This window comes from Crinia signifera, chromosome 6 (assembly GCF_055691185.1).
Source record: "Crinia signifera chromosome 6, ASM5569118v1, whole genome shotgun sequence".
Taxonomy (NCBI): Eukaryota; Metazoa; Chordata; class Amphibia; order Anura; family Myobatrachidae; genus Crinia; species Crinia signifera.
Genome location: NC_139222.1, coordinates 280533452 through 280546489, shown reverse-complemented (window position 1 = coordinate 280546489; position 13038 = coordinate 280533452). Strand labels below are relative to the sequence as shown.

The 13038-nt window shown below is 47.6% G+C and overlaps 1 protein-coding gene across 1 annotated transcript in view; it reads left to right on the top strand.

Moving 5' to 3' along the window:
- Positions 1-414: 414 nt before the first annotated feature.
- PLEKHS1 (pleckstrin homology domain containing S1) overlaps positions 415-13038 on the top strand; it is a 60568-nt gene continuing 47944 nt past the window's right edge. Inside the window, exon 1 of the mRNA XM_083149769.1 lies at positions 415-539. The gene's annotated coding sequence lies outside the window, so the exon portion shown is untranslated. The remainder of the gene's footprint in view (positions 540-13038) is intronic.

Genomic DNA, 13038 nt, shown 5'->3' with positions numbered 1-13038 from the left:
CTGCACGCTGCCCGCAGCGCCTGTCTCACAGCGGGCGGACGGCAGTATAAACAGCTGCTTCCTGCACCACGAGTGCATACAGCCTTCAAACCGCCCACAGTGCCTGTCTGACAGAGGGCGGCAGTATGGAGAGGCTGAGCAGCTCCCTGCACCGCGCACACACTGTCCTCCTCCTGCGACCTGGCCCCTCTTCCTCACGGACACTTGCGCTGAGGCATGTAGCGCTGTCTGTGAATGCCTGGATGACATGTCATGTCCGGATCCGCCTCCTACCCATTGTTCCCTGCGCCTGTTAGCTGTCAATCAAATGACAAACAGGCAGCAACGCCGCCTCCCCTTCCTTCGCTCTTCTCAGTGTGCTGTGCCACTGCCAGTCCTCAACACTCCACCCCCTCTATCTACTCCCCTCTTCTTCCATCTCCTCCTTCTCTCCCCTCCTTTCCCCCTCAGTCACGAGAGGGGTGTAATGGCGTCCTCCGCGTCCTGCCTACGCAGATAGAAGAGGAGGGACTGCACAAGAGTTAAACAGCAAAAGGACAGTGAGTCTTTTATTATACTGTACATGTTTATAACAATTTTTTTTTTTTTTTCAAACACGTTTTATTGTAAAGGTCACAAATGTACATGTTAGTGTCAAGGCAATAATACATTCCTTGTTTGACAGCAATTCACCACGCAGGGTGACCATTATTTCAATATTTTCAATATCACAGGTAAACAATACTTATATATATATATATAGACATAAAATAATATACCAGACAGGGGAAAAAACATAGGGAAGGGAGGGTAGTGGGGCCACTATATCTGAACTTCCTGAGAGGCGTGATGTTGGTTGTGACTTGCGGTCTTATAAGTTCCAAATTATGTTACTCTAATGCTTCTTCCAAGGATCATGCAATATTAACTCAGTTGGCGGATCAGGAACCAGGAGGTGTTTTCGTACAGGCGTAGTATCTGTGATTGTGAGTCACTAGGCAAGGTTTCAATGTATGGCCCCCATTTTTTGTAAAACCTCATCACTCCCGATTCAATGTCTGGTATTGTGGCTTGTCTTTCCATATATAGAATATTTAATATAGTATTTTTTGTCTCTACTATAGATGGGGATGTTCTTTTTATCCAGTGTTTCATCACTAACTTCTTGGCTATACCAAGTATTGTTGTCACTACTGGTAGTAATGTTTTCTTTTTTCCCCTCCAGTCCCATCCCTCCAATTCTAATAGTAAACAGGCTATGGGGTTTTTCGTTAGTGTCAGGTGGAAGGAGTCGTTTATAAATGCAAATAGTTTGTTCCAATACGTGGCGATCTTGCCGCACTGCCATAGGTTATGAAAGAGGGTGGCTCTTTTTTGTCCGCATTTAATGCAGGAGTCGTCCTCCCCGGGAATCATGTGGGCCCTTTGTACCGGGGCCACATATGCTCTGTTTAGGACCTTCCAGTGTACCTCCTGGAGGGCCACCGAATGAAGGTACGTCATAGACTGTTGGCAGTGCTTCAAGACCTCCCTAGTGTCCGGGAGTGTGGGTATGTCTAGCTTCCAGGCCGCCATGGATCTCATCCATTTTTTCTCCCCTTCCGTAATTCTTGCCTCCGCATAGTAGTACCTTAACCTATACGTCCCGGTTTGGGCCAACGTCATAATATTATGTATTGGGTCTTTTTCTCCTCCCTCCGGGCCAGCCGGGGGAAGGGATTGGATCATATGCCTAACTTGTAAAAACATAAAGAAGTGATTTTGTGTCAAACCAAATTTATTTTTCAGTTCCGCAAAGGACCTGAGTGGGCCTCCTGGATCGTATACATCCCTGATCGCCGCCAGACCTGCTTTCCTCCAGATCAAAAACTGGGGGTTATCCAGTCCTGGGGTGAACCCTGGGTTGCCCCATAGGGTTATATGCCGTGAGACCCGGGGGGATCTCCTCAATGCTTTATTTGTCTGTAACCACGCTTTATATGTATCTCTGAATAAAATATTATCTAGTATGTCTTTTTTGATTATATTCTTGGGGGAATGAATCAATGCTGCTGGCGAATACGGCTCAAACATGGCTTCCTCAATCGCTCGGTTGGTAAATATAGAATGTTGCCAAAACCAATCAGATATATATCTAAAACATACTGCTCTGCTAAACATCGCGGTGTCGGGAAGGTTGAGTCCTCCTTCGGATTTGGGTAATTGTAGTTTAGCATACGCCACTTTAGGCTTTTTATCTGCCCATAGAAATTTTGAAAAGACCTTTTGTACTATGGAGCAATCATGTCTGGTGAGGGATAGGGGGATCATTTGAAGTAGGTAAGATAACTTTGGGAATGCTATACTTTTGATGACCGCTGCCCTGCCCATCGTAGAGATGGGAAGGGAGGACCACCTTTGGAGGAGTGCCGAAATCTCAGCTATCACCGGACGGAAGTTAACTGAGTAGAGTTCTGATACTAAGCGGGGAATACGCACGCCTAGATATTTCATAGTGTGCCCTGCCATTGCAAATTGAGCCAGAGGGGATCCTGAAGTGGGAGGGACTTTAGGTCCTGTGAGTATCATTAATTCGGATTTATTGTAATTGACCCTAAACCCCGAGAAAGATCCAAATTTCTCTATGATGGACGTGATTTCTGGTATGGCCCCCTCAGGGTTCGATAAGAACATCAGCATGTCGTCGGCGAAAAGCGCCAATTTGACCTCCTCGCCTCCGATCCTGATCCCTCTGTATGTAGCCGATGATCCGTATGCCACCGCCAAAGGCTCTATGGCCAGGGCAAATAGCAACGGGGATAATGGGCATCCCTGTCGGGTGCCTCTCTGTATATGGAAAGGCTGAGAGAGATACCCATTGTTAAGTATTTGGGTGGCGGGTTCTGTGTATAAGGTTTGGAGTAGGGCGGTGAACTGCGGGGGGGCACCAAATCTATGCAAAGATTCCATTACGTGGTCCCATGTGACCAAATCAAATGCTTTTTCCGCATCCAGGGATAGAACTACATTCTGATCCCCGGATGGGTGTGTCCTAAGCCACTCCATCACTGCCAATAGTTTGCGTATGTTTACAACAGACTGGCGTCCCCACACAAATCCTGACTGGTCTGGGTGTATTAGATGTGGGAGTGTCGTTTTAAGCCTATCCGACATTACTTTTGTAAGGAGCTTATAATCCGTATTTAACAGAGAAATCGGTCTGTAAGAACCAGGTTCCTCTGGGTCTCTTCCTGGTTTGGGAGAAGTCGGATAATTGCTGAATTGAAGTGTTTGGGTAGGGCCTCACCAGACATGATTGCGTTGAATATAGCCGCCAAAGGGGTAGCTAATTTAGGTGCCAGAATCTTATAGTATTCGTTGGAATATCCGTCTGGGCCTGGAGATTTCCCATTCTTTAGCCCCCTGATTGTGACCTGGATCTCCTCTGGTGTGATGGGCAAGGTCAGGGACTCCTTCTGGGCATCTGTGAAGCTAGGTAACTTAATGTTGGCCCAGAAATCCTTCTTTGCTGTATCATCTATCTCAGGGGAAGAATAAAGGGTAGAGTAGAATTGTTGGAACACTTCCGCTATGTCCGCATTAGTCTTCCTCATTTTCCCCCGGGATCTTTGACCGTTCTTATAATATTGGGGGGGCACCTTCCAGATAATAGATGGGTTAGTAGCTTTCCCGTCTTATTACCAAATCTGTGGAACTTACTATTTTTAAGAAAACTAAATTTCTTCTCCATTCCTGTCAAAATATTATCAAATTTTATCTTGTCCCTATGGTAATTAGCTTTATTAGCTGTCGTGGGGTCGTTTTTAAAGGTGACATACGAAGCCGTCAGGTGGGTTTGCGCCTCTAGGTAGTTTTTATTTAGGTCTTTGTCTCTTTTGCTGCAATAAGACATAATATTACCTCTCAATACTGCTTTAGAGGATTGCCAGAAAAGCAATGGGTTGGTTGTTTCCAGATCTACATGCGTATGCTTAAAGTCCATCCAGGCCGCCTCCAGCATTGATCTGAATTGGATGGAGTTTGCCAAGTATGCCGGAAAGCGCCATTGGCGGATCGGGCCCTTGTCAACCTGGGCAGCCAGTTGGACCCAGCATAGAGCATGGTCAGAGAGGCTAATCGTTTCTATTTTTGCCTCTGTCACCCTAGGGAACATGTGTCTGTGAATCAAAATGTAGTCGATCCTGGAAAGAGTACCATGTGCAGCAGAGAGGCATGTGTAGTCCCTCTCCACTGGGTAGCACGTTCTCCAGGCGTCCACCAATTGATAACGGTCACATAAGGTGGCAATAGTACCGTCAGGTTGGCGCTTACGTTTAGGCAGAGCAGTATTTCTATCTAGTGTATGGGAAGCTACGACATTGAAATCTCCCCCGAGAATCAAGGATGAATCTGTGTTGCATCTAGTTTGGCGACCAGGGATGCATAGAACTCACTCGGGTTTATATTAGGGGCGTAAATGTTGCAGATAGTGTATGGGATATCATATATCAGAACATTTACTATCACATACCTCCCCCCTTCATCAACCTCGGTTGACGTCACCTTGTAATCAATAGTATTTCGTATGAGAATCGCCACCCCCCTCGACTTAGAATTAAAGGAGGCCGAAGCCACCACTGACCATTTCAGCATGTTAAGCTTCAGGGTTTCACGAGGGATAAGGTGCGTCTCCTGAAGGAGTGCTATGTCCAGGGACATCTTATTTAGGTACGTGAGTATCTTTCTGCGTTTCGCAGGGGTGTTAAAACCGCCCACATTCAGCGATCCTATCCTAATATCCTATCCTAAGCCTCATCATTTCAAATTGTATCTATATTTTGAGATGGGGTCCCATACCTGGGGATAGACACAAAAGGGAAAGAAAGACACACGGGGGGAAAAAAAAAACCAGAAAATACAAATAAACATAAACATAACCTATAAGTCGATGCCTCCTCCCGCCGTGCAATGACACGCTTGGAAGGAGGGACCGAAACTACTCCTATCAGAACTTCCTCATACACCATTCTCCTATCTAGCGGACTCCCCTAGTTAACTCCCCCCCCCCCCCCCCCCCCCACTCCCTAATCCCCAAATCCTAACAAACATGTTAAAACTGTATAAATCGACAGTGTCTACTACAGCGGGTACTGTTTACTAGAATAATTGGAATAAAATACCTAAAATAACTAAACAGACCCACCCCTAATTAACTCCCGGAGTAACACGTCCCAATCCCAGTCCCCGTACCTCCTTATCCATACCCATACATTGTGGGCTACGGGTCGCGTCTTGGAGCCGTGTCCCCCTCCCTCCTTTTTTTTTTTTTTTTTTTGTACGTTTTGTATAGGTGAGGAACTTTAAATTTTAATGCTTAATGATTTATCTCGCCCGCCTAAGTTGTAAAGATCTTTCTTCTGGCAATAATGTTCACTTTTAGTCCATGAGCATATTGTGAGCGTTAATCGCTATATTAGGATAAATGTCGGCCCAAGGGCCTTAATCTTCCTTACTCCCACATTAACCATATACATACGATACCCCAAGCATGTCAGTCTGTACGGTCGGAGCTGTCCCGACTCTCTGGATCCGCGTCCGCTGTCCGGGCCTGGTCGGCCAGATATTTTCTCTGCATCAGCCGCTGTTGTGAAGTCTCTAGCCTTATCTCCTTCGAAGAGCCTCAGACGAGCTGGGTAGAGCAGGGCAAACTTCTTTTTGGCATTAAACAGTTTCGTGCATATCGGGGCAAACTCCTTCCTGGATCTTGTCACTTCCGCGGAATAGTCTTGGAATATAAATATCTTTGCATCATTCCACGTTAAATCTCGCTGTCTTCGGGATGCCGACCAAATTGCTTCTTTATGTAGATAATTCAGGCAACGGAATATTACTACTCTGGGTCTGTTCCCTTTGGTGGTACGGGCCGGGCCCAACCGGTGAGCTCTCTCGACCACCATATCCTTGCATTGGTCAGCAATCTGGAGCATTTCTGGTAAAGAGATTTGGAGAAATTTGTATAGGTCGGTGCCCCTGATGTCCTCATCCAGGCCCACAACCCTTAGGTTGTTCCTCCTGGATCTGTTTTCCAGGTCATCTATTTTGTTTTGCAGGTCATAGCATGTCTGTTGAAGGCTGGAAGAAGAAGTTTTGAGTGTGGCCACATCGTGAAAGAGCTCTCCGACTCTGTTATCAGTGACCTGTTGTTTAGTGGCCACCTGTTTCAGTTGTGCTGTGACATTTTGTATTGCTGTGTTGAATTTGGCAGCTTGTGCATCCATGAGAGGTCCCATGGTTTCCTGAATAGCCTTCACTATATCAGCGTATGTAACCGGCTGCCCTTCAGGAGTTTTAGGAGATTCGGAGAACAGGTCTTGAGACGCTGTGTTGTCTTGTTTAGGATGTGATGTGGCCATTTTGATTCTGGACTGTGACTGTGATCTTGTGGTAGATTTAGATCTCTGCTCCCCTTGTTTGTGTTTCTGTGATCCCCTCGGCATCTGTGGGGATAGGAACCAGTCCATCCACTGTGGTAGGATCAGCAAGAAGTAAGTGTGCCCAGGGTTGGCTGTTATCTAGGGGGCAGTGGGGTAAGTAATTCTGCTTGCGGGTTTGGCTTGCTGAGGTGAAGTGAAGTGGGGTGAAGTGAAATGAGGTAAAGTAAAGTAAAATAAAGTAAAGTAAAGTACAGTGCCCCGCTGTGTCCTGGTTGCCAGCTAGGTAGTTTTCTGCTTTTAGGCAGTGTCAGAGGCTGCTCGCTTTTATTTGTGGCTGTTAACTGCACTCCTTCTTCTGTATCTTTCCCCTCTCTAGGCCCCCAAACGGTATGATAGGCGTCAGGAGCAGGAAGGCTCCAGCTTGGGGAGGTATCTGTGGGGTGAGCCAGGGAGGGCGGCAGGTCTGGCAGCGCTGTGTGGGAGCGTCCAAAATGGCGGCCGCGTCTGTCTGAGGCTGTTTGGCAGCAGCCGGCGGTGCGCGGTGTGGTACAAGTGACTCACCGGGGTCTCTGTCGGTTGGGGCTAGGGTGACTGGGGGCTCCGGCGAGCGCTCTGTGCCGGTGCCGCTCCGTCCCCCGTCCAGCGCCGATACCGCGCACCTTCAGTCTGTCGCGGCTAGTGGTGACGCGCCGGCCTCTCCTCCTCGCGTCCCCGTGTGGCTTGGTGGCGGGGGCGCCGATCAGCGCGCCTTCAGTTCCGGGCACAGCGGGGCATGGGCTCACTGTCTGGGCTTCATCCCGACATCTCCGATGGCTTTAGGGGAGCTGGGGAGGCGGTAAGCGCTGGGGGTTCAGCGGAGGTCCCACCAGCTGCGACCGCTCACATCGGGGCCGGAAGCGGAAGTCCATAACAATTTTTTTAATTATTGTAGATTTTTTTATATTTAGATACTTTTTAAATAATGGGCTGGTTTATGTAAAGGTGGTCATACACGCAGCAATAGCAGCGTGCAATGCGATGTCCGCTCCCGCGTGCATCGCATCGAACAGTACAAAAAGTATGTGCTGCACATACTTTTTGTACTGCTTTCGGATTGCATCGCACATACATTGCATTCATGCGATGCGATCTAGCCCATAACGTATGCGATTCTCACAGCGTGTATGGGCACCTTTAGTGCCTGCAACATTTTGTGGACACAGCACTGAGATGGTGTATGCATACATGTACATGCACCAGAGATCCTCCATAGGATCGCATGTTGCATACGCTCCCACAATCGGGCTGCAGCTTGTTGCAATGGCAATGTGAAAGGGCGCAAAATGTATGGTTTGCAGGAGGGCGCTGGACACCCTAGCACCGGCCTTGACAGTACCCACAACCAGCTGTCGACACTGACCCCCCAATAAGTGTAACGCCTACACTCACCATGGTCCTATTGGGGTACACTTACTGACTATTTGTAGAGATGTAGATTTGGGTTGGGTGTGTTTCAACTGAGAGCTAAAATAAAGCAGCCAGTATTTACTCTGCACAGAAACAATATAAGTAACCCACCCAAATCTAACTGTCCTCCGCACGTTACATCTGCCCCCCCGGAGCACAGCATGGTTTTGTCCAGCTCAGGGCTTTTTTGACCTGCTAACAAATCTGAATCGAGATTTGTACTGTAGATTTGCAGAAAAATATTGGTGTTTGTAATCGGTCAGTCTGTCTGGAAAATGTGACAGTCAGTGCACTCTGCCAGGTGACATGTATGTGACCTGCTGGGTGGCTTGGAAACTGTGACAGTTATTTGCGGCTGCCCACAAATCCGGGTTTTTTGAAAATTTTACTCCTAAGTGGGTGAAAATGGGTAAAATATTCCGCCCAGCAAACTTTTGCCCCTGTGAAGTTGAATTGTCTGACACCCGGGGGGGGGGGGGGGGGGGGGGGGGGGGGGCGGTCTCTCCCTCTCTCATACCAAGTACGTCTGACATCAATATGTGAAGGTTACTACAGGGCCCTCTTATGTCTAGAGTGCCCCCTTATTAGTGTCAAGATTAAGCGAGGGCTGCCTAAGCCAGAGCGTACTTAAGAGGCTTACATTTTTTGGGTTGGCAGGAAAGAGTTAATGACTGCTAGTTGACTAAGTTAAGTTTCAGTTTTGTGGTTAGCCCATGGGAGAGCTTAGGGGCGTGAGCTTAGGAGAGGGGTATATAGGCAGGTCCTTTCAGGAAGTACTTCCTCTTGAAGAAATATTTCAGCTCCCTGGCAGAAGTACAGCAGCTCCAGTCTCCAGACCAGCCTTACTGTAGCTAAGTCCACTGTCTGTTGTTGTTGGGAAATCTAGTTCATGTTTGTGACTAGTTCAACCAAAGGATAAGTTCAGAAGATTAGTTTGTCTAGTTCATTTGGTTCATTATTCCATCACTGGTTTAGAGACTGAGAGGAGCACATGGAAGTGTATGAACCAGACTAGATTATTACACACAGAGCAGGCATTTATAATACCAGCTCATGGCAGCCTTGTTAGAATGATCAGACAGGTTTAATAAATCAGATTATTTTCTAGTTTAGAAATGCAAAAGTATATACAGCACCCTCATAGTGACATGTTCAGCTCTGCAAAATAATCCCATTGTGGTTACTATTTTTACTCCCATAATATGCAAGTAAAATACCCAAATTCAATTATTTATTTTTTCTTCTGCTTTTCAAATACAGTAATTAGAAGGAAAACATGTCCCCTTTGCCCCAATGTAACTACCTTAGAGAGAGAGTTGGGGTGTAGAATTTGAGGGGTATCAGGTCTGCTCCTGTAATTTATCTTGCACAGTCTGGGATGTGACATAGGCTAATTGGTTGCTAGGGGCAACTGCTCCACTTTATGTATAATGAGTTTCATACATCTTAGTTTTGTGGAGTAAACAGAGCCTACAGTATATAACATGCAGCAGCCAGCACTGTGTCTGTGGCTTATTGGGAGTGCAGCTTGTGACCTAATATACTGGGAGAAGAGAGCATGGCAGTATACAGTATATAACATGCAGCATACAGCATATAACATGCTGCATACAGTATATAACATGCAGCAGCCAGCACTGTGTCTGTGGCTTATTGGGAGTGCAGCTTGTGACCTAATATACTGGGAGAAGAGAGCATGGCAGTATACAGTATATAACATGCAGCATACAGCATATAACATGCTGCATACAGTATATAACATGCAGCAGCCAGCACTGTGTCTGGGCTTATTGGGAGTGCAGCTTGTGACCTAATATACTGGGAGAAGAGAGCAGGGCAGTGCATAGTTCTGCTCCATACACACAATACATAGCATGCACATAAGGTGAGCGCATGACAATTCCCCCTTTTTTCTACTGTACTATTTGTGATACTTGACCACTCAGTCATAGCTGCTCCCACAGACAAAGTGATCTTTAGCGCCGTAACCTACCTTCTCCAGTAACAATACATAGTGCCACACATGGTAGGTCAGAGATACTGTACAGACACAGACTCATTATGGCTGTAGAGCCAGTGATTCGTTCAGAGATCTGTATGACTCAGTGAACTAAATGAACTATTTAAGTAATTGCATGACTCATGAGTCATCAGAACACTAGATCCGCAGAGTACAGACCATGTCTGGGCTCAGCACTGCCACCTGTTGTAGTTACCATGTACTGCCTCTTTAGTATTTTTTCTGCTTTATTCTACTAATGTACATATATTTTTTGATGGCAGACATTATCCTATATAAGTTTAATATATGATTACAGACCCAATTATTTATTTATTTATTTTGTTTTCAAATGCCCGAGGCCACCGAATCTCCACGGTGCGGCTGGCAATGCAGTAGGGTCGGACGACCCATCGGCTCACATTTCGACTCCGGGTGCTCCTGCCGTTCCCGTTCCGGGTGCATCGGGGGCCACTGCTGCAGCCAAAGCAGGGAACTTCCACTCTGCCTGTGACTGTGGGGCCTTCTTCAGGAACAGGTGAGCTGGATAATGCACTTGCCTCCACCTCAGGGCCTTCCTTTACTGACCGCTCTGCTAGCAGCGACAAAGTCACCAGCCAGATTACCACAGCCGAGTCGCTAGTTAAGCCCTTTCCAGGTAAGGAGGGGGCCACGCCCCTCCGGCAAAAGAAAAGGGGCTTAGCGTACATGGACTCCGATTGCACACGAGGCGCTAGTGTTGGTTCCGACATGCACGCTGAGTGGATGATGCATATCACCTCGCCGAGGATTGTAAGGCTGCCGCGGCCCCCGCTATCTACAGTGAGCCCTCTGCCGGCTCTAAGTAAAGGCCCATTCCCCTATAAGGGTCCCTGCTAGGGCGCTTGGCTGGCGATGCGCGAATAAGCGGGATGCGCAATTCCTCCTCGAGGGATTCACATCCATTACCAGCTTTTCAGTAAGGCCCCGGATATAATCCTGGGTTTCGGTGCTGATCCTCTTTTGGCGTCATCACCGCAGGCCTTGCGGCTGCTGCAATATTTAGTGCTGAAATTGCCTGTTGGGGCAGCTACCTGCACAGCGGCCGGCAGGCTTCTGACTTTTCCATTCAGGCAATGGGGACGATGGAAGTCCGCTGCATTTAGGTATTATATAAGGTATATAAGATTTAGTTGTAGTGCGCCTGTGGCGCTGACCCAAAAACGCTGTTTACTCGCTGGTTTTGGAACAGCTAGTGTTCCGGAATCAGGGTGTGAAGGACTTTCTTGCATTTTTTACCTCCGTGGGTCCTTATTAATTTCAATTCGGCCCACCTCCCCCTTCCGGGACACACGAGAGGTTTTTTATCAAGTTTTCGACTTCACTTGGGTCCATTGTACTAACTTACCTTGCCGTACTAATCAATGCAATGTATAATTTCTGACGGTTAGGAACCTTTTCTTTCAGATCCCCCCTTTATTGGTTTGAGGTTATTGTTGAGGGATAGTTTTCGGGTTAGTTTAGTGAGGCGGACACTTAGGTAGTTCTTCGTGGGTGGCATGCGGCGGCTCTTGGAGCCTATATAGCGGCTCTTAGAGCCTGGCGGTGGCGGTAGGGCGTCACGGTCCAGCGGTCACTTGTGGCATGAGAGGGCGCTGGGAGGCACTACCCCCGGGAAAGACGGCGGGGTGTCCTGCCTTTGCGGGGGGGCGCTGTGGGCACTTCGTCAGCGGAGTGTCCACACCAGCCAGAGAAGGGGTGGTGAGACTTCCCAGCGTTAGGTTGTGCCTTAGTCGGATGGGGCCGTCTCAGTCGTCCTCATGTTAATATCAGTCAGTTGGGGCGTTTAAGTCGCCGCCATTTTTGATGTGACTAGAGCTGGTCATCCGTGGCGCCTTATTGCCAGCCCTTTACGAAGAAGGGTCATGCCACATAATAAATACTATATGACCTTTAAATCTAATTGTTATGGTGTCCGTGTCTTTATTGTGTCAGCGTCAGTTATTCTTTAGTTAAGCTAGCTTAAAGTGTATGTTAAGGTTCAAGCCAAATAAATGTATAGACGGCTTAGATTAAGCGAGGGCTGCCTAAGCCAGAGCGTACTTAAGAGGCTTACATTTTTTGGGTTGGCAGGAAAGAGTTAATGACTGCTAGTTGACTAAGTTAGTTTCAGTTTTGTGGTTAGCCCATGGGAGAGCTTAGGGGCGTGAGCTTAGGAGAGGGGTATATAGGCAGGTCCTTTCAGGAAGTACTTCCTCTTGAAGAAATATTTCAGCCCCACCCACCCTCCCTTGCCTTCGGCATCTCAATTTATAGTCAATTCTTTGGTACATTTACCATTTCCAGAACTGGGGCGGTAGGGCGTCACGGTCCAGCGGTCACTTGTGGCATGAGAGGGCGCTGGGAGGCACTACCCCCGGGAAAGACGGCGGGGTGTCCTGCCTTTGCGGGGGGGCGCTGTGGGCACTTCGTCAGCGGAGTGTCCACACCAGCCAGAGAAGGGGTGGTGAGACTTCCCAGCGTTAGGTTGTGCCTTAGTCGGATGGGGCCGTCTCAGTCGTCCTCATGTTAATATCAGTCAGTTGGGGCGTTTAAGTCGCCGCCATTTTTGATGTGACTAGAGCTGGTCATCCGTGGCGCCTTATTGCCAGCCCTTTACGAAGAAGGGTCATGCCACATAATAAATACTATATGACCTTTAAATCTAATTGTTATGGTGTCCGTGTCTTTATTGTGTCAGCGTCAGTTATTCTTTAGTTAAGCTAGCTTAAAGTGTATGTTAAGGTTCAAGCCAAATAAATGTATAGACGGCTTATGGTTTACTCATGGTTTTCAGGATTCCTCTTATGTCTGTAAATGTGTAATAAATACAATTCCGTGCTTTCATTCATACACAATATTTAGCTAAAAGGTAAAATGTCACCGACAAACCCCCTGAACCCGTCTGGGGAACCATCTGGAAGATATGTATCACAATTGGCAAAACCATGTTACAGTATATCTGCCATGCAGACACGGGAGCGGTGGCAAAGTGCCAGCTGTATACACACCCCGCTGCGTATCAGTGACGACTTCCTCAGGGAAAGGGTGACTATAATACTGCTTCAGTCAGAGACACATATCAATTACACAGGTTCCGTGGCTGTCCAAAACCAGGTGCACTGCAAATCTGGAACCAGCCAGCCACAGAACCTGGCAATCCATATCCCCCACTGGATTAGA